This window comes from Dipodomys ordii, unplaced genomic scaffold, assembly GCF_000151885.1.
Source record: "Dipodomys ordii isolate 6190 unplaced genomic scaffold, Dord_2.0 Scaffold201, whole genome shotgun sequence".
Classification (NCBI taxonomy): Eukaryota; Metazoa; Chordata; class Mammalia; order Rodentia; family Heteromyidae; genus Dipodomys; species Dipodomys ordii.
Window position 1 is genome coordinate 1,528,755 of NW_012267417.1, and position 21,873 is coordinate 1,550,627.

At 39.7% G+C, this 21,873-nt stretch overlaps 1 protein-coding gene across 1 annotated transcript in view; it reads right to left on the minus strand.

Annotated features, from left to right (window-relative positions):
* Nucleotides 1–1,211: 1,211 nt before the first annotated feature.
* Ptch1 (patched 1) overlaps nucleotides 1,212–21,873 on the minus strand; it is a 66,754-nt gene continuing 46,092 nt past the window's right edge. Inside the window, exon 23 of the mRNA XM_013034938.1 lies at nucleotides 1,212–1,238. The gene's annotated coding sequence lies outside the window, so the exon portion shown is untranslated. The remainder of the gene's footprint in view (nucleotides 1,239–21,873) is intronic.

Consider the following 21,873-nt stretch of genomic DNA (forward strand, 5'->3'; position numbering starts at 1 on the left):
TTTGTTTTTTTTGTTGGTTGTGGGGCTTGAACTCTGGGCCTGGGAGTTGTCCCTCAGCTCTTCAACTCAAGGCTAGCTCTCTACCATTTGAGCCAAACATCTCCCACTTTGAATCTTAGCTATTTGGGAGACAGAGACTGGGAAGATCCTGGTGAGGTCAGCCCAGGCAAAAAGTTCAGGAGTCCCCATCTCTACAATAGCTCAGCATAGTTCTGGGCATCTATCATCCAAGCTATGGTAGGAAGTACAAATAGGAGGATTACAGTTCAGGCTGGCACTATCTCAAAGTAACCAGAACAAAACAAAAAGGCGAGAGGTATGGCTCAAGTTATAGAGAGCCTGCCTACCAAGCTTGAAGCCCTCAGTTCAAACCCCCCCCCCAGTATTAACAAAGCAAAACAAAGCAAAAAGAAATAAAACACAAAGTAAAATCTTACAAGCAGTAAAAAATATCGAGCTTTAGTATATAGATGGGGGGGGTAGAAGAATTGAAAAAGAGAGAATACTGTCCAAGGCCCTGGGTTTATTACCTAACACTAGGAAGGAATAAGTGAAGACTGCTGATGTCATCAACTTTGAAGTAGTATTTTAAGATGGGGCAGGCCTGTAATCCCAACACTAAGGAGTCTGTGATAGGAGGATTGCTAATTCAAGGCCAACCTGCCTGGATAGTCAGGTAAGAGGAATGGGTAGATGATTACATATTGCAATTGAAAAAATTGTAGTGAAGTGTTTTACAGGATCTAGGCTGTGTGTGTGTGTGTGTGTGTGTGTGTGTGTGTGTGTGTGTGTTAATTGCCCAATTATTTCAACTTTTTCTGTATTCTAGAAATTTCCATAGGAAAAGGTTGCAGGACAAAGGGTTGGTCCATGGTTTGATACTTGGTAGACTTAATAACTGGGTGGCTGGTAAGACTTTCTATTCTCCAGCACTTTCTCTTTTATCTTCCCTCATTTAGATTTTAACAACCAGTCCAATCATATACAATCTAGAATCACCGGAAACCACTGGTGTTTCATCCTTGGTCCTGAGACTATGGATGGACATATTCGTCATATAACAGAAACTGTTCTCCAAAATTTGCCTCCATTTTTCTTTTCTCTAAATTCAAATAAATTAGACTTTATACTTGGAATGTATTTCTTTTAACAGACACCATGCTTATGTGCACGTGCACAGGTGTATGTGCGCACGCGCGCGCGCGCACACACACACACACACACACACACACACACACCTGTCTCCACTGAGGCAAAGCTAGTTCCCACTGCCATGGAGGTCTGCTTCTGGTTTATTTTTTTGGGGGGGGGTGTAAGAAAAAGGCCATTAAAATTCCCCCTGATGGTTGAGTCAGTACTGGTTGGGGGAGGGGAGGGATGGAGACAAGGGAAGAAATTTCCTGGTAAGCAAAGCCCCACTTAAAAATTTTTTCCCTTTCTTTCTTTTTGTTTCTCCTTTTTTCCCTCTTGAAGCGGCTCTCCCTGGAGTCAAAGCATTTTACAAAAACAAACCACTCCAAAGCTTTCAAGTCTAGGGAAAGCTCAAGCAAAGTTAATTAACATGAAGGTTCTCACAAAAGTTAATTAACATGAAGGACTCACAAAAGCTTTCTGTTGGCATCTGCTTGCCTGCCATGTGCAGAGGAGCCTTTGTATGAGCGTAAACTGGAGCCCAGCCCTTCCTCCACACAGACAGCATCTCTGGGGCTTGGTTCCCCACTTTCTCACGCAGGGCTTTCCACAAAAGATGCTGGCCATCCTCTCCTGTGGCGGGTTCCATGTTTTGAGCAGGATGCTGCCTGCTTGCAAGGCTGGTTGAGAACATTAGTTCCAATAGGAAAAAAAAATAACAAGAAGGGGTGGGAAGCAGGGGACAGTCAAGAGAAAGAGGAAGGAAAAATCATAAAATCTTCTTTTTTTTCTTTTTTTAAAAGAAAGATCTCTTTTAAGCTGGGCACAAATGGCTCATGCTTGTAATCCTAGCTCCTTACGAGGCTGAGATCTGAGGATCACAGTTCCAAAGGGCAGGAAAGTCCATGAGACTCTGCTCTCCAATAAACTACCCCCCAAAATGGAGCTGTGGCTCACATGGTGGTGAGCTAGGTTTGAGCAAAAGAAGCTCAGGGACAGTGCCCAGGCCCTGAGTTCAAGTCCCAACAGCACAAAAACAAACAAACAAAAAAGATCTCTTTTGAAAAAAAGATTGGCTTTTGTGGAATAATTGAAAAATCCAGATCACCCATGACAGGTAAATCACAGAAACAATATAATGAGGGCTGGGAAGGTGGCTCAGTGGTAGAGCACTTGCCTTGCATGCATGAGGCCCTGGGTTCGATTCCTCAGCACCACATAAACAAAAAGAAAAAAAAGCTGGAAGTAGCGCTATGGCTCAAGAGGTAGAGCGCTAGCCTTAAGCTGAAGAGCTGAGGGACAGCACCCAGGCCCAGAGTTCAGGCCCCACGACTGGACCCTCCCCACCTCCCCACAAAAAAAAGAAACAATATAATGAAATCACATGATGAATAATAACATATGAAATAGTAACTATATAACAATGATTCATTATTAAATTAATATCAACATATAATGGTAAATACCATTATATGTACAATAAAAAATGTATTATGGTATTACCTACATCCACTCTGATGTTTTACTTCTACTCTTTTTTTGTGTGTATACTGGTACTAGGGCTTGAACTTGGGGTCTTACTCTCTTGCTTGGTCTTTCTGCTCAAGGCTGGTGCTCTATCATTTGAGTCACAGCTCCACTTACAGCTTTTTAGTGCTTAAATGGAGATAAGTCCCACAAACTCAACTGGCTTTGAATTGAGATCCTCAGATCTCAGCCTCCTGAGTAGCTGAGGTTACAGTTGTGAGCTACTAGTGCCAGGTTCTGCTGCTCTCCAATAAGCATTCTCCCTTCCAACAGCATTATAATATACAATACCTAGTTTTCTTAGTAATTTGCTTCGTAATTGGTCCACAAAACATCTCTCCATGCCAAAAAAATATTATGTGTGCAGATTTTTCTCATCTTCCAGACAATCAAATTGCCACAAATAAATATGAATATAGGCTTTGCTAGGCAATTTTTATGTATGTAGTCAAATACATAGATATAATAGTTACTCTGCAAAATACATGAAGAAAGGCTATTTTTCATTTGCAGTGCTGTGATTGGAACCCATGGCCAAGCATGTGTTCTACATCTCTACCCAACCCTTATTTCTTCCTCTTGTGTGTATGTGTGTGTTTGTGTATGTGTGTGCCTGTCTGTCTGTCTGTCTGTTTATATTGGGGCTTGTCTGGCACTCTAGTTAGGCTTTTTCACTCAAGACTGGTACAGCCACACGTCCACTTTCAGAATTTGTAATTGAAGGTTTTGAGTCTCATGGATTTATCTGCCTGGGCTGTCTTTGAACTGTGATAATCAGATCTCAACCTCCTGAGTAACTAGAGTTACAGGTGTGAGACACTGGTACTCAGCCCTTAATTCTCTTAAGCCATAGTTTTCTGTCCTGACTCCTTCCTGGAAAGAAGTCTAATTGTGTTGGAAAAATCTATTTATTTGGTTAACTTTTGGAGTTCTGTATCATTTACCCCAAATTTAGAAAGTGGGGACATTTGCTAAGAGTACAAATGTGGTTCCCTTTTGATACTTTAAAATATTTATACTCCAGCTCCTAGTAGTTATGACACTCTTGTATTCATCTCTCTTCCTTCATGAACTGCCCTCTGCCTGCAGTTAGTGGTCCCTTTGCTGTTCTGCCCACTGCACTTGTGTTTCTGCTCAAATGCTACCCACATTTGTCAGGGGCTTCTTCAGCAATTGTGAATGTAGCACTGATGAAAGTGGGCCACAAAAGAAAGACGGGATTCTCATTGAGGATTCCTATTATTATTGCCAGAGCTTATTTGTTTGCTTTTCAAATGCTGCTTTTTATTTCCAGGCAGCCCTTTGACAACTGGCGTGAATTGCCCAGCACTCTTTTAACACCCATAAACAGAAGTATTTTGATGGAGCTGGCTCAAGAAGGATGGGATTCCACACCTGCAGCTTTCAATGTCTGAGGTTATGGGGATAGGCTAGAGACAAAGTGAACTGTCTTCTATTTCCTCCTATAGACAGTATCAGAAAAGCCTGCTACTGATGATAATAGAAAAAATGCTTATATAATTGTCTCTCAATATCTATGGGGAATGGCTTCCAAGTCCCCAGTGATTACCAAATCAAATCCCTTAAATAAAATGGCTTAGTATGTCACACACACACACACACACACACACACACACACACACTTTGTTTTTTCATTTCTCTCCAGTATGGAGGTCTGGAAGATCATGTTTTGAAGGACAGGCAGAAAAATGTGTGACTCTGTTTTCAATTTACCAGCAAAAGCCAGGTGGGAGGCGTGATTCAGGTTATAGCTTACCAGCTGCATGCAAGCAAGGCAAGCAAGTTTGAACGCTTGAATTCAAACCCTAGTGCCAAAACAAAAGACAGACAGACAGACAGAGAAGAAAAAATCAAATGCACTTTCTGGTTTGACTGATGGCCTTTTAGTCTTGATAGGGCCATATTAACATGCCCTCCTTGGAAGTCTTTCCCTGAGGCATTGGCATTGATCCTGAAATCTTAGTCTGCAGAATATCCCACAGCCTTCTCAATAATTCTGTAAACCACTAATTACTTTATAATAAATCTTTTTGCTTAAATCAGCTCGAGTGGATTCTGTTCTTTGCAATGGAACATTGACCAACAGAGTTAGGGCCTTGTACTTGCTAGGCAGGTATTGTATCACTTGAGCCATGTCTCCATCCCTTTTTGCATTGGTTATTTTTGAGATAAGGTCTTTCTTTATTCCCATTTCTCTGTGTGATCTTAGTATTTGTGCTTCCCATTTTGCCTGGGATGACAGGCACAGCACACTATTCACAAACATGCTTCTCCTCTAGCTAGGATAGCAGGCATGTGCATTCATGCACAGCCGTTGGGTGAGATGGAGTCTCAAGATCATTTATGTCTAAGCTTGCTTTAAACTGCAGTCTCTAGATGTCTGCCTCTCAAGTAGCTCGGATCACAGGCTTGCACCACTGTAACAGACTTCTCATCTTTTACTGGCTCTGCCTCTCTGACTGATGCCCTAGCCAATACCCTTTGTGATAGTTTCTTTGCTTGCAAGATGGAGCTATATATACACATATCTTACAGGTTTGTTCTAAAAGTTATGTAAAGAGCCATAGTAAGATCAGACCCTGACAAAAATATCAAATCTATCTGCACACCTTCTCCACTCCCACTCATTTCAGACTTTCAGTCATGAAAGATAATAAAAAGAATAGAAATCTTAAGGATCAGGTCATAGGTAGAACAATAATTCTGGTAACAGGTTCCAAAGAAGAGGAAACTGATGAATTGCTTGATAAAGAATTCAAAATAAGCCTGTGCTGGTGGCTCATGCCTGTAATCCTAGCTACTCAGGAGATTGAGATCTGAGGATCTCTGTTCAAAGCCAGCCTGGGCAGGAAAGTCCATGAGACTCTTATCTCCAATAAAAACCACTAGAAAACCGGAAGTGGCGCTGTGGCTCAAGTGGTAGAGCACTCACCTTGAGCTGAAGAGTTCAGGGACAGCGCCCAGGCCCAGAGTTCAAGCCCCAGGACCGACTCCCCCCCTCCACCCCAAAAAAAAGAATTCAACATAATAATGATTTTTTAAAGGAAATTTAATGAGGTATAAGAGAATACTTGGGTAGAGTTGTGGCTCAAGTAATAGAGTTTGAACTCCAGTACCATCAAAAAGAAACAAAAGAAGACACCTTCAGCCATTTGTGGAAATTTATGCCTCAGCTACTCAGGAGGTAGACAGCAAGAGGACTGTGGTTCTAAGACAGAGAAAAGAGTTAGTAAGAACCCTGCCCCCTGCTTCACCCCAATCTCAATGAACAAGCCTGATGTGATGGTATTTGTAATCCCAACTATACAGGAGCTATAAGTAGGAGGCCATCCCCAGGCAAAAAGCATGAGATTCTATCCAATAATGAACTAAAGCAAAAGAAAGGCCGGTGGCATGGTTTAAGTGGTGTGTTTTCCTAGCAAGTTCATGGCCCTGAGTTCAAATCCCAGAACCATCTCTTTAAAAAAGAGTCTAATAAAAGAGATTTCAAATATAATTGAGAGGGCTGGGAAGGTGGCTCAGTGGTAGAGCGCTTGCCTTGTATGCATGAGGCCCTGGGTTCGATTCCTCAGCACCACATAAGCAAAATGAAAAAAGCCGGAAGTGGCGCTGTGGCACAAGTGGTAGAGCACTGGCCTTGAGCTGAAGAGCTGAGGGACAGTGCCCAGGCCCAGAGTTCAGGCCCCACGTCCGGACCCAGAAAAAAAAAAAACAAAAAAACAAATATAATTGAGAGCCTTAGCTATAGAATGGGTCAAGCAGAAGAAAGCATTTTTGAGCCTAAAAAAAAAAAAGGTCATTGAAATAACCCAGTCAGAATTTGATGTCAGACCTCTCACTTAGCTAACCAGGCACTCTACAACTACATCTCCAGTCCCTTTTGCTTTCTTAAATTTCCAAATAGGATCTTGCTTAGTGCCTGAGTCAGCCTGGACCACAGTCTTTCTATTTACACTTCCTGCATAGGTAGGATGACAAGAATGTGCCATGGCACCCAGCATTTTACTGATTGAAATGGAATCTCTCAAACTTTTTGCCCAGCTGGCCTTCTCATCTCTGCTCTCCTGAGTAAATAGGGTTATAGTCAGCCACTGTTTCAGATATGTTTTTAAAAGAAAAATATATGAAAGAATGCAGACAGCCTTCAAGATTTATGTAGACATCACTAAGCAAGCAAACATTTGCATTCTGAATGTTCCAGAATGAAAAGGGGAAAGGCATAGAGAATCTGGGCAACAAAGTAATTTCTGAAAACTTAACAAATCTTGGAAAGATATGAATGTCTAGATCCAGAATGCTCAAAAAACTACTAAAAAATTAAGCCCCAAACAGATCTTCTTTGAAGTGGGTTATAGTCAAACTATCAAAAGTGCAACATTAGATAGACATGGTGGTACATGCCTATAATCTCAGCCCTTGGGAAGCTTAGATAGGAGGATCCTAAATTCAAGTCAATACATAGGCTACATAGTGAGTTCAAAGCCAACTTGACTACGTAGTGAGACCTTGTTTCCAAAAAAGAACAAATAAATAAATAGAAAATAAGGTCCAAGATGAAGATTGAATTGATAAAAAAAAAAAAAACAATGGGAGAAAAGCCATCAGGAACTTACAAGGGAATTCCCACCAGACTAACAGCCTGCTTCTCAGCAGAAACCTCTGCCAGGGGGAATAGAACAATATATTCTAAATCCTGAAAGAAAAGTTTGTAAACCAAGACTACCATACTAAGAAAAACTATTCTTCAGACATGGAGGAAAAGTAAGGTTTTTGTAAGACAAAAACTGATGGAATTCCTCACCCCAGATGCCCTATAAGAAATGTTTGGGAAATTGTACACTAAATATGATAGAATGATAAGATAGCTATTAAATCATGCAAAGGTATAAAACTTCACTGTAGAAAAAATTTACAAAAAGGATGAAGCAAACCCTAACAACATAGAAAAAAATTAAATGACCAAGATAAGGAAGAGAGGATAAAAGGAACAAAGACATACAAAACAACCAGAAAAATTAACAAAATGACAGAAGCATGGTTTTTCAACAATAACCATGAATGTAAATGAAAAAATACGAAAAAATACACTTCACCAGTAAAGACACATATAGACTGAAAGTTGGGAAATAAAAATAGATCTATCATGCAAAACCCAAAACAAGCAGGAATGGCTGTATTTTGTGTGTGTGCATGAGAGAGAGAGAGAGAGAGAGAGAGAGATGGGGCTTGAACTCTGAGCCTGGGCCCTGTCCCTGAGCTCTTCAGTTCAAGGCTAGCACTCTACCAATTGATCCACAGTACTACTTCCAGTGCTTTTATTGGAGATAAGAGTCTCATGGAATTTCCTGCCCGGGCTGGCTTTGAACCATGATCCTCAGATCTCAGCTTCCTGAGTAGCTAGGATTACAAGCGTGAGCCTGTGGCTATATTTTTATCATATAAAATAGACTTTAAATGAAAACTTGTATTAAGAGACAAAGAGAAAAATGAAGACAATAATAAATATAAGTATGTGTCTCCAAATCTAAGGCTCTCAATTATATAAACAAATGTTATTATCTCTAAAAGGACAAAGAGACCTAATACAATCAATACAAATAAAATAAATAAAAAAAATTGACTCATGGCTTTCATAGTTTTTGACTACAATGACATAAAACCAGAAATCAACAAAAAAGGAACTTTAGAGAATATGTGAACACATGGAAATTAACAACATTCTTTTGAGTGACCAATGGAACAATGAACAAATCAAAAGAGAAATCTAAACTTTTCTGGAAACAAATGGGAAAAAACCCAGCATACCAAAAACTATGGGATACAGAAAAATCAGTACATGATAGTAATGAGTTTATAGTAATGAATGTCTACAGTAGATTTTTAAAAAGGAAGAAAACAAGAAAAAGAGAAGATTTCAAATTGTGTCACTTGAGAAACAAGAAAAATCAAGAACAAACCAAACAATTAGTAGAGGAAAGAAATAAAGCAAGATTAAATTAGAGCTGGGCAGAGATGGTTAACGCGTGTAGTCTTAGCTACTCAGGAGGCTAAGATTAGAGGATCAGGGTTCAAACTCAGCCCAGGCAGGAAAGTTCTTGAAGCTCTTATGTCCAATTAAGCAGGAAAAAACAGAAAAAAAGAAAAGAAAAAGAAAGAAAGAGAGAGAGAAAGGAAGGAAGGAAGGAAGGAAGGGAGGGAGGGAGGGAGGGAGAGAGGGAGGGAGAGAGGGAGGAAGGAAGGAGTTGTGGCTGAAGTGACAGACTGGAAGCCTTGAGCAAAAAATCTCAGGGAAGCCAGGTACAGTTAATCCTAGCTACTCAGAAGGCTGAGATCTGAGGATCGTGGTTCAGTGCCAACCTAAGCAGGAAAGTCCATGAGACTCTTATCTCTAATAAACTACTCAGAAAAAGTAGGAGTGGCTTTGTGGCTCAAATGGTAGAGTACTAGCCTTGAGCAAAAATTGAAACCCAGGGACAGAGCCCAGGCCCAGAGTTCAAACCTCAAGACTAGGAAAAAAAAAAAAAAAAGCTCAGGGAAAGCTCAGAGACAGCACTCAGTTCAAGTCCCAAGACCAGCACTAAAAAAAGTATTAAAAATTTTGAAAGACTATTGTATATACTAAAATTAAGAAAAGTAAGGGAAGGGGTAAGGTAGGGGTGAGCATGTTGAGAGGGGGTAACATTGTTCAAGATGCATTGTGCTCATAAACTGTTTTGTAACATGGCAGTTCCTTTGTTCAACTATTCAAGATAATTTTTTAAAGATTAAATTAGAAGATCAATGAAGTGAAGTTTTTGGTAGATAAGCACAAGTGGCAAGCCTTGAGCTAGAGTGACCAGGTAAAAAGACAGAAGACACAACTAAATAAACTCAGGGATTAAAAAAGGGAGATTACAAGTGACCTCACAGAAATACAAATGTCAAACAACTATGTGCTGTGCCAACAAACTGTAAACCTAATAGGAACTGGTAAATTTCTAAATATCTAGAACCTTCCAAAATTGAACCATGGGAAGGTGAGTCAGCACTCAGCAGGCTTAGGCAGGGGTATTCCTGAAGCTTAGGAATTTTAGGCAAGTCTGCTCAATATAGTGAGACTTCTACCTGAAAAACAAAGAAAACCTCTAAAAGAGCTGAGGATGCAGTTCAGGGATAGAGTGCTTATCTAACATGTGCAAAGGCTTGGTTTCAATCATGACAAGAAAAGAAAAAGCAAGACTGAACCACAAGGACAGAGAAACCCAAACAGACCAATAAAAACTAATGAGAGCGAATCAGTAATAAAATCAACCAACAAAGGAAAGCTCAGGACCTAATGGCTTCTCTGTAGAATTTTATCAAATTTTTTAAAAAAGAACTGGTGCCAGTTCTACTCTAATAATTCCAAAGAAATGAAAGAGTGGGAGTCCTTCCAAATTCATCCTATACCAAGGCCAGAAAATGATACAATAGCAAAAATGAAAACTAAAGAGCTGGGGATGGAGCTCATTGGTAGAGCAATTACCTCATGTGTGTAAGGCCCTGAGTTCCATCCCCAGAATTGAAGAAGAGAAGAGAGGAAGAGAGGAAAGGAAGAAGGAAAGGAGGAAGAAAGGAGGGAGGGAGGGCGAAAGGAAAGAAAGAAGACAGTAAAAGGAAAATTATAAGCCAATATCCTTGATGAACAAAAGACTTGGGAACCAAATCTAATGGTACCTAAAAATAATATATATGACATCAACTAGGATTTATCTTAAGGATGCAGGATAGTTCAATATATACAAATTGATAAACACAGCACATCACACTAACAGAATGAAGGATAAAATCATCACATAATCATCATAGTGGATTCAAGAAAAGCAATTGATAACACCCAGCATTCCTTAAAACCATTCTTCAAGAACTTTGGTATAGAAGGAATTTACCTTAGTATACTGAGGTCTCTGCAAGACAAATCCATAGCTTATGTCATAGTGAATGATGAAAAGCTGAAATCACTCCTTCTAAGATCAAGAACAAGGTAAGGATGCTAACTTTCACCATTCTTATTCAATATAGTGTTGTTGGAGGTCTTAGCTAGACCAATAAATGAGACAAGAGAAAGAAATAAAGAATATATGAATAGGAAAAAAGAAGTCAAATTATCCCTGTTTGCAGATGAAATGATTTTATCAATAGAAAAATTTTAATGACTACACACACACACACACACACACACACACACACACACACACACAGAGAGAGCACAGCACAGCACAAATGAATTGAGTAAAGTTGAAAAACAAAAATTAAACAACCCCTACAAAATCAGTAGATTTCTTTACATTAAATAACAAAACTTCTAAGAAAGTAATTCCATTCATAATAGCTACAAAAAGTATCCAAGAATAAGTTTAACCTAGAAAATGAGTAGTCTCTACAACGAAATTTACCAACACTGATAATATAAATTGAAAAGGATACAAAAAGTTGGAAAAATATCCCATATTTGTAGATAAGAATTAATATAGCTAACATGTCAATACTATCCAAAGCAATCTACATATTCAGAGCATATTCATATGAAATTACCAATGACTTTCTTTACAAAAAAATAAAGACCTGCAAAATAGCCAAATCAATCCTGAGCAAAAAGAATAAAGCTACAGATGCTGAATTCATAACATACTATAAAATGATAGTATACCAAATGGTATGGCTCTAGTATAATAAACAGATAGGCCAGTGGCAGAAATAAATCCACACCACATTTGCAATCACTGATTTTCAACAAAGGCAGCAAGAACACACACTGGAGGAAAAAAAAAGACTTCAATATATGACACAGGAAAAATATATGATACAAAAAAACTATATTACTCTCTATCACCATGTCCAAAACTTAAGCAATAAGACTCAAACTATGCAACTACTAGAAGAAAATACACAAGTACTTTAGGACATTGAACTGGGCAAGTAATTTTTGGACATGTTAATAGCATAGAAAACAAAACAAAATTTGACAAATGTCATTACTTAAAACTAAAAATCTTCTCTACAATAAAATAAACAGAAGAGTGAAAAAACACTTACAGGATAGATGACAGATACCTACAATGTAAACAATAAACCTTTGAAGAAAGAAACTGAAGAAGCTACTAAGAGGCTGGAAAGAACTCCTATGTTCATGAATTGGCAGAATTAATATCATGAAAATGAACACATTGCCAAGGTTGATCCACAAATTCAATGTCATTTTTCACAGAGATAGATAAATCAAGCTAAAAATTGATATGGCAGCATAAAAGGTCCCAATAGGAAAAGCAATCCTGAGGGGGGGGGGATAAAACAAATGCTGAAAGTATTACCATTTCAGATTTCAAAATTTACTATAGAGCCATAGTATCAAAAACAGCATGGGCCAGGCACCAGTGGCTCATGTCTATAATCTTAGCTACTCATGAGACTGAGAATTGCAGTTCAAAGCAGGGCAGGAAAGTCCATGAAACTCTTATCTCCAATTAACCACAAAAAGTCAAAAGTGGAGCAGGCTCAAGTGGTAGAGCACTACTAGCCTTGAGTGCAAAAGCTCAGGACTGGCAAAAACAAACAAAAAAACCACCCAAAGCTTGGAACTGTCATAAGATCAGACCTGAATATCAATGAAAAGGATAGAAGACTCAGAAATAAACTCATATACCTACAGTTATCAGATTTTTGGCAAAGAAGACAAAAACATGTGTTGAAAAAGGACAATCTTTTCAACAACTCGTGCTGGGCAGGGAGACAGCCATAAAGAGAACACTGAAATTGCATCCTTTTCTCTCACCTTGTACTAATATCAATTCAAAGTGCATCAAAGATCTCAGTGTAGCACCCCAAACCTTGAAACAAGTACAGGAAAGAGTAGAGGACACGCCACCAGCAATTTCCAGAATAAAATTGGTGGCACTCAGAAAATAAAAGAGAATTGACAAATGAGATTGCATTTAGCTAAAAAGTTTCTGCACAGTGAATGACATTGTCACTAAGCTAAAAAGACAGCCAACAGAATGGGAACAGATCTTTGCTAGTGATACATCTGACAAAGCTTACACAACTATGTAAAGATAAATTCAAAATGCATCTCTGCTAAAGATAAAAATAAAATAATTTTTAAAAGGCATCTGTGCTAAGTTTCAGACAAAGCTTACACTAGGTTACAGATTCTGATTGGCTCATGCTCCCATCTTTGAATCAATCACTGTGGCTTAAAGAATGCCACTCTCATTGGACAGTCTAAGTAACATGATCAGCCCTGGTGTCTGGAGTGAAGGTAACTTCACTTGAAACAGACAGAGTGGGGAAAGGGATGGCCTTATCAAAGGAGAATTCATTGAAGGGTCCCTGAAGAGTGATGTATATTGGGAAATATAATTAGGGAGAATAGCAGTGTGTGTCTATGTTTCCATTTTGCAATGCTATAAAATTATTCTGTGATCTCCCACTTGGAGGTTCTCTTTCTGCCCCTCGTCTACCCTGAAGAGCTCCCCAACGCAGGTACCGTCAGGTGTCTGCTCCACAGTCCTCCAGAGGGCTTCACTGTTCTGCAGACAGATAAAGAGCACTGTTTCTTGCCTACCACTTAAAGTTCCAGTGCACCAAGCACATAGTGCTTCTTTGCTTCTGGGAGGTTAGGCATCTTTGGGAGTACTTATTATACACGGATTCCTAGGTCTCAAAGCCAGACATTCTGACTCTGTGAGGCTGGCTGAGGCCTGTGACTCTGCATTTCCAGCAACTACTCAGATGACCCTGAAGCTGCCAGCCATAGGAGAATACACTGAGAATGATGGGTGGCCATCTGCTCTAATAAATGAGTCATTGAATTCTATATTAAAATGGTTCAGTGAATCTTTATCTTAATTTATCTAACACACCTTTATTTTTTGTGTGCTTGTCCTGAGACTTGAACTCAGGGCCTGGGTGATCCCCTTGCATTTTTGTGCTCAAGGCTAGTGCTCTACCAGTTTGAGCCACAGCATCATTTCTGGCTTTGGGGGATAGTTAATTGGAGATTAATATTTCACAGACTTTTCTGTCTGGGCAGGCTTTGAACTGTGATCCTCTGATCTCAGCCTCCTGAATAGCTAAGATTAGAGGTGTGAGCCACAGATGCCCAGCTCTAACACATTTTTAATAATTATATATATATATATATATATAAATTTCAAGATGAAACAGTCTTGTAACAGACATTTTTGCATGCCAAGCAAGTGAAAGTAAAAACACACAAAGACATCTTTGGGACAACCAAGGAAGACTTGACTATAAACTGGGTGTTATATAGTTTGAAACAATTGTTGTTATTTCTCTCTATATGTGTGTGTGTTATTTATATATTTCTATATATATGTGATATAATAATAGAAGAGTGATCAGGTTTTTTTTTAAATCCTCTGTTAGAGATAGAAACAATATTCCATGGTTTCATTCTTTGCTATTTTGTGACCAGAAGTTAACCATAGTCTACAAATTATAGAAATAAACATTCATAAATTTTAGGTAACTTTTACAACAGTTCTATTTTATGATCAATTATTGTTCTTGTTGTTGTTTTTTGTCAGTTGTGGGGCCTGAACTCTAGGCCTGGACACTGTCCCTGAGCTCTTGAGTTCAAGGCTAGTGCTTTACAACGAGCCACAGAGCCACTTCCAGCTTTTTCTGCTTATGTGGTACTGAGGAATTGAACCCAGGGTTTCATGCATGCAAGGCAAGCACTCTACCACTGAGTCACCTTCCCAGGCCCTGATCAATTATTGTTATTGCTCTCTTTCCATGACTAGTTTATAAATTAAACTGTATGACTAGGAAAAAAAATTGGTACTATCTTTTGGTATCTATTATGGGATGTGGGATATATCTCCTGCTGAGAGAGAGACTACTCTTAATTGTCCGTCGGTAAAGCCAGGCACTGGTGACTTACAACTATAATCTTAGCTACTTGAGAGACTGAAATTGGGAAGATTGAAAGTCTATACTAACCTTGTCATTACTCAAGACTCCTCACCACCTGGGTGTGGTGATGTGTGCCTGTCGTTCTAGCTGCATGGGAGAGTAAGATGGGATGGACCTATGGTTTTATGGCTCTATCTATTCATCATTCTACTGGTGGAGCTGTGGTTCTATGCCAGCCTGGGCAGGAAAATTTGCAAAACTGCATCTCAATGAAAATAAGCTGAGTTGTGCACACCTGTCATCCCAGATATAACAGGAAGCCTAAAATAGGTCAAGGTGCAGGCCTGGGTTAGACCATATCTCAAAAGTACCCAGTGTATAAAGGACTTGAGGTGTGATTCATCCCTAGAGCACCTGTCAAACAAGCATCGGCCTTGAGTACAACCCCCCTTGACTACAAACCTTGAGTACATATTGGAGGAAATAGAAGAGTTTTGAATTTGCATTAAAATATGTCAACAACCAACTAAAACTAAGAGGAATTCAGACCAAACAGAATTGAAGAAATGTTGCTAATTGTTAGAACTGGGTATGGGTCGATTGGGTCCATTATTATATATATGTATGTTTGTGTATTAGAAGTTTTTCCATGGTAAAAAGGAGAGCAAAATAATGCAAAACGCATATTTATGTTTATTTATATTGCACACATATGGTTTGTTATTGTCATTTGTTGTAGTTGTCGTTGTCAGTTGTGGGGTTTGAACTCAGAACCTGGGTGTTGTCCCTGAGCATTTTTTAGCTCAAAGCTAGTGCTGTACCACTTTGAGCCACATCCCCACTTATGGTCTTCTGGTGGTTCATTGGAAATAAGATTTTCACAGACTTTCTTGCCTGGGTTGGCTTTGAACTGTGACACTCAGATCTCAGCCTACTGAGTAGCGAGGATTACAGATGTGAACCATTAGTGTTTAGCTCATAAATATGTTTAAACAGACAAAAAGAGGTAAATATTTGTGTGTGTGCCAGTCCTGAGTCTTGAACTCAGGACCTGGACACTGTCCCTGAGCTTCTTTTTGCTCAGGGCTAGCATTCTACTATTTGAGCCATAGTACCACTTCCAACTTTTTCTGAGTAGTTCATTGGAAATAAGAGTTTTATGGACTTTACCACCCAGGTTAGCTTTGAACTGCAACCCTCAGATTTTTTCTTTCTTAGTAGCTAGGGTTATAGGTGTAAGCTACTAGTGCCCAAATCTACTGTAGGTAGATTTTTTTTAGAAAATGTAATTTTAGTATTATCCTTAAGGTGTTGTACAGAGGGGTTACCATTTCATAATTTAGGCAATAAATACATTTCTTTTTGAACAGTGTCACCTCTTTCTTCACTTTCCCCCAGTTGTCCCCTCCTGTCCCTGCCTACAAGTTGCATAGTTCATTTTCCACATAATGTCTACTGAGTACCACAGCTACATTTGTTGACCTTTCCTTCCTCCATTTTTATACTCCCCTTTATACCCCTCCCCAAAAGACAAAAGGCAGCAACAACCACAAACAAAAAGGCAAAAACCAATGGTACCTCCCCCCCCCACCAATAACAACACCACCCATGTTTGCATTTCCTAGAATGTTTCTTGATTAATAGTATTTTAAGTGTTCACTGGAGTTATGCTCTTGGGTTCCTCACCTAAGAGTATCCTCCTTTAGTCTCACTGTGTGGGAATGCTGAGAGTCCTGTACAGGTTATCATGTCCAGTTGTATTTTAGATCTAGCTTCCACCTGAGAGAATGCATGTGCAATGTTTGTCTTTCTGAGCTTGGCTTACCTCATTTAGTATGATTTGTTCTATATCCATCCATTTCTGCAAATAACATAATGAAAGAGGTAGACTTTTAAGACTTGTATGTTAAGGATCTTCAGATTCTTATTTTCACCCTGCACAGAGCTGAGCACAGTGTCTGGGTCTGGATAGTGCTCTATATACTGCTGGATGTTTCCATCAGTAATAGTTCAGCATTCATACTCAGGAATCTTTTACTAGTGTCCCTACTTACTAACACTAACTTCATATGATTTTTATTTGCTTGTTTGGAAAATAAGAATGATAATAGTAGTTCTCTGTAAGGCTCACTCATTTATCAACCGTATTAACTGAACACCACACTCCAAAGTCCAGATTCCACTCTAACCTTTGAAGATAGAGTAGGAAATATAGCAGTAGAAAAAGGAACCCCTAGCTGTGAAGAGCTGACATTATTCTAATAGGATAAGAAAGACAACAGATAATTACCAGAATGTGTAAGATGTTAGATAATCCTAAATGCTGTTGAGGAAAGTAGAAAAGAAAGATAGGCTGTATCGGCAGGAGATTGGATTTTACAATTTTAAACTGGCTAATTAGGCAAGGATCTCTGAGAAGGTGACATTTCAGCAAAGATGTGAATTTGATGAGGGCTTGAGCTATGTGTCTGTGTAAAAGATAGACTGTCTAGGTGAAGACAAATATACATGCAAATGTCCTGAAGCAGACAGTGCCTGATACCTGTGAGCTTTGTAGACCATATGGTTTCTGCCCCAAATGACTTAATTCTGTCACTTTAGCCCTAAACCAGCCCAAGAGAAGACAAATGAGTAGATGCTGCTGTGTTCTCAGGAAGCTTTATTTGATCAAAGAGCAAATCTGCATTTGGCTTGTGGGCCATAGCTTCTTGACCTCTACTCAATATAGGTCTACCATGTTATGATTTTGGAAAATCATAGCAAGAAAGTAGGAAGAGGAAAATATCTCACATAGACCAAAGGCATAGCTTTTTAGTATTCTGTCTTCCTAATTAAGTTTTAGAATACCACTATGCTCATAAAATTACTTGGGTGTGTGATGAGGAATTTCTGCCAAGGCTTCACATTCACTGATGCCTTTTGAATTCAAGTTTGGCTTTTCCTTCTCTCTTTCTTATTTTTTTTCCCTCCATGATTCCTTATTTCTTGGTTGCTTACCACTGCTTCATCTGTTCCATTTTTTCCTGAATGTTCTCACTGTTTCCTGATCATTGGGAATCTCTGTCTAGCTGTCCTACTTATTGGGTTCATTCAGTGAGAACAGCTCTTGCCTGGCACATATTGATAAACAGAGCCTTGTATCACCATTATCACTGATATTAGGTTGGGTTCCACTATCGGTATTTTTTTATGGACAGATTTCTATTGGCATTGGTGCTAGAAGGGTTGAACTTGATGGAGAGGGAGACGGGACAAACTTTCTTGGGAGAAGGAGTAGAAGAACTGTTGTTCTTTAGGGTCTGCTATTTCCACATCTATAGATACAGCCAAAGCTGGATCAAAAAATGACCTATGTACTGAACACATACAGATTTTTTAATGTCAGTCCTGGTGCCAGGGCTTGAACTCAGGGATTGGGTGCTGTCCCTGAGCTTTTTTGTTCAAGGTTAGTAGTCTACCACTTGATCCACAGACTCACTTCAGGCTTATTGGTGGTTAATTGGATATAAGAGCCTCTTGGACTTTGCAACTTGAGTGGGCTTTAAACTTATCCTCAGATCTCAGTTTCATAGCTAGGATACAGGTATGAGTTACTGATGCTCAGCACATATAGACTTTTTTAAATGGACTTTTAAAAATCATTGTTTCCTAAACAATATTGTATAGCAACTATTTACATAGCATTTGCATTGTAGGAGATGTGATACATAATCTAGAGATGATTTGAAGAATATTGAGAGGATGTGAGGGGATCATATACAATTACTGTACCTACCCCTCCATAGAAGGATGGGATTTTTTGATGATTTTAGAATCTGTAGGGATTCTGGAATCAATCCTTCTGAATGGTGAGGGATGACAGTAGATACTGGAATTTTCCTTCTTCCCTTCTTTGCTTCTTTCCTTTTTTTCCTTCCTTCCTTCCTTCCTTCCTTCCTTCCTTCCTTCCTTCCTTCCTTCCTTCCTTCCTTCCTTCCTTCCTTCCTTCTCCTTCCTTCCTTCCTTCCTTCCTTCCTTCTTCCTGCCTGCCTGCCTGCCTGCCTGCCTTCTTTTTTTCTTGTGCTGGTGCTTGGACTCAGGGTCTGGGCTCTGTCCCTTAGCTTTTTTGCTCAGGGCTGGTGCTCACCACTTGAACCATACCTCCTCTTCCAGCTTTTAGTGGTCAATTGGAGACGCACAGGCTTTTTTGTTTGTTTTTGTTTTGGCCAGCTGGCTTTGAACCACAATCCTCAGATCTCAGCCTCCTGAGGATTACAAGTGTAGACCATTGGTGTCCAGCAGAGGGTGGAATTTCTGAAAGGGTCAAAGTGACAGGTAGAACTTCTTACGCATGTGGACATATTTGGTCCAGTCCAAGGTAGATACTATGTTTTCAGCAGTGGAAGAATAATTCATAAATTTAGGCATCTTTTACATATAGTTTGAAAATCCTACCTAAATTAAATGTTTATGATTATAGGCCATTAGGACTATTAGCAAATGAAGTATGAGATTTCAGTCATGAAATGCAAACTCTCGTGAAATGCAAACCTGGTTTCACATTATTATTGGTTCTAGTTAAGGAGGAACATTTTGGCCAATTAGCTTTGGGAATTTAAATCTAATCAGAAGGACAATTCAGAGATTTTCTAATTGCTTCCTCTACTGTAGCTTTTTGCATTTTGTACAAACATCCTTTGCACACAGGTTGGAGTGTAGGCACGAGAGGAAGCTCAGAAACTGTGTTAGATGGTAGGTAGTCCCTTATACCTTTGAAATTAACACAAACAACAAATGAGGGGAAATGAGGACAACAGGAATAAGAGCAAGAAGAACTCTGGGCCTGGGCGCTGTCCCTCAGCTCTTCAGCTCAAGGCTAGCACTCTACCACTTGAGCCACAGCATCACTTCCAGCTTTTTTCTTTTTGCTTATGTGGTGCTGAGGAATCAAACCCAGGGCCTCATGCATGCAAGGCAAGTGCTCTACCACTGAGCCACCTCAGTTCTTGAAAAACCTTCTATTATGCCATGTCAGATGAAAGCTGTGAGGAAGAACAAAAGTATCCATTGAGAAAAATGGCCAAGTGCATGATCTTAATTCAAGTATGAAGAGCTGTCAATTGCTCTTGCAGCCATGGGCATGTGGTGTCTGGCTATCTCTTGGCACTATTCCATTCTACCTTGTTTCATCTCTCTTCCCTCATTTGGCTGGTCTCTCTTGATTTAGGTCTTTTCTACAGTGTTAGCCTTATGTTCTGTCCATCTGATCTTGTCTTCTCTGATGGATTGGTTGTTCTTGCTCTTAATCCAGAGCAGAGCCTTCTGCTATTCTCCATTCTTGCCCCATCATGCTGCTCCTCTGGCTACAAAAGGAGCTCTGGACACCAGTCCACCTACCACTGCTGTTGATTGAACTTTGTAATTACAATGGGGATTCTTTTGGCATCTCAACTTAGGCTTACTGCTACAATTCTCATTATTATATAAGAACTCACCAGTCAGAACTTGTTCATCAGTTCTTCCCCTCTCTATATGATTTTTTTCCTTTATAAAAATAAAACAGGTTATTATCCTTCCCTACCCTGTTCCAGGAGAATACAAGCTGTGGTCCATTGTGTAGAAAGATGTTGTTGTTGATAAAAGTATTTCCTGTTCTTGCCTTCTTGTGAACAACTTATTTGACCTTGTTGTTTGCCTTGTTGATAGCATATGTCACACTCCCATACCCTGTCTCATGGATGGGAAGCAGATGAACCAAAGTAACACTGTCCAGGAAAATGGGATGTCAAAGGACCACGCTACTTCTTGCTGACACAATCTCAAGGCAAGGACCAGCTCTACAACATTGGTTCTATCTACAGCAGCTCAGTCCTGGAGCCTTGTTCCCTTTGTCCTAAGAAAAAGAATTCCTAAGGCATGAATAGAAATACCATGTAAGGTGTTCACGTGTGGCCATGCCAGGTAGAATTTGAGTCATCTTTACCTCTCATACTTCTTTTTGTGCCAGATCTATGGAGCATGCGGTCTTTCTGTTTCTTTGAGTCCCATCATGTTGTGAACAGACCGCAATAGCCCTTCAGAATCTTTGATAGCATTTATAACATCCTGGCTGGAAATCTGTGCAGAATATGTTATCTAACAGGCCCTCTCTCAGGACCATGTGAATGATTAAACAGATTCATGTTTGAGGCATGTTCTCACGATGTGCTGCCTTTATTAAAAGTAATTAAAACTTGGCAAATATTCCTTTCAGATGATTAATAGACCCATCTTCACTTCTTTTGGGAGGTCAGTTAACAGTTATCAAAGATTAAACACCTGTTTTTACATCCACATGGTTGCCGGAAACTCAGTAGCATAGTGCTTGCCTGAAGTTGTGCCATACTGAAGGGGTGTGGGGGAATAGGCCTTGTACTTACCTAAGTCTTGAGGAAAGATCGTAGATGCTAAGGAATGGTCACTTTGGTGGTATAAAGCAAAGCTTCAAAGAACTTGAATACTCCCAATTTGAATACTAATTAATGTAATTAATGTTTTCCACACTTAAGACTCAGGGAGTAAAGATTCTCTGTGACTTGAATGAACCAAGTTAGCAGTATGTATGAAATTCACTAGTAGAGGGCTTAAAGCAGATCACTGATTATACCAGGAGGTAGGAATGAGGTTGTAAAATGAAAACCTTGTTTAATAATTTATTATTAGTATTTTACAGGTAAGTATCCTTAAAGACATTGTATTAGCAGAACATCAGATTCCTTGGTTGTATTACCTCGAATGCCTCCAAATAAGGGCCTAAGTACAAAGTCTTCTAGCAATGTTTCTGCAAAGGACCCTTATTACCTTAGAGACAAAAACTCCCCAAGAGGTACAGCATGGGTGAGTGACCTAGAATTCAGTACAGGACATACAGGATGTGGCTGCCTCCCTGGAACATTCAGGAACATTCATTGTCTTTAATTTATAGAGGGCACAGCCTTCTGAAGTTTCAAGTGACTTGCCCATGCCAGAGTTGGTCAACTGGATGCCAGAAAACCCCCGTGGCAGGAAGGGTGGACGCAGGGTGTGGGTGTCCCCCACACCACCCCCTGCCTGTTAGGTCAGGAGCCCCACACCCTCCCCAGAGGTCCTGCCTCACAGCTGTGACAGAGCACTAGAAAGGGAATTCCTCTCCCCAGACTCCCAGACACAAATGCAAAGTTCACAGGTCTCCGATTCTTTCCCACAGAGGAACATGTGTTTTTGTGGAAAGACCACACAGACGAGTCAGGATCTCTCTGTTGTTTCCAGAATCTGGCCTGCATTGGCTGTGCAGCCTGA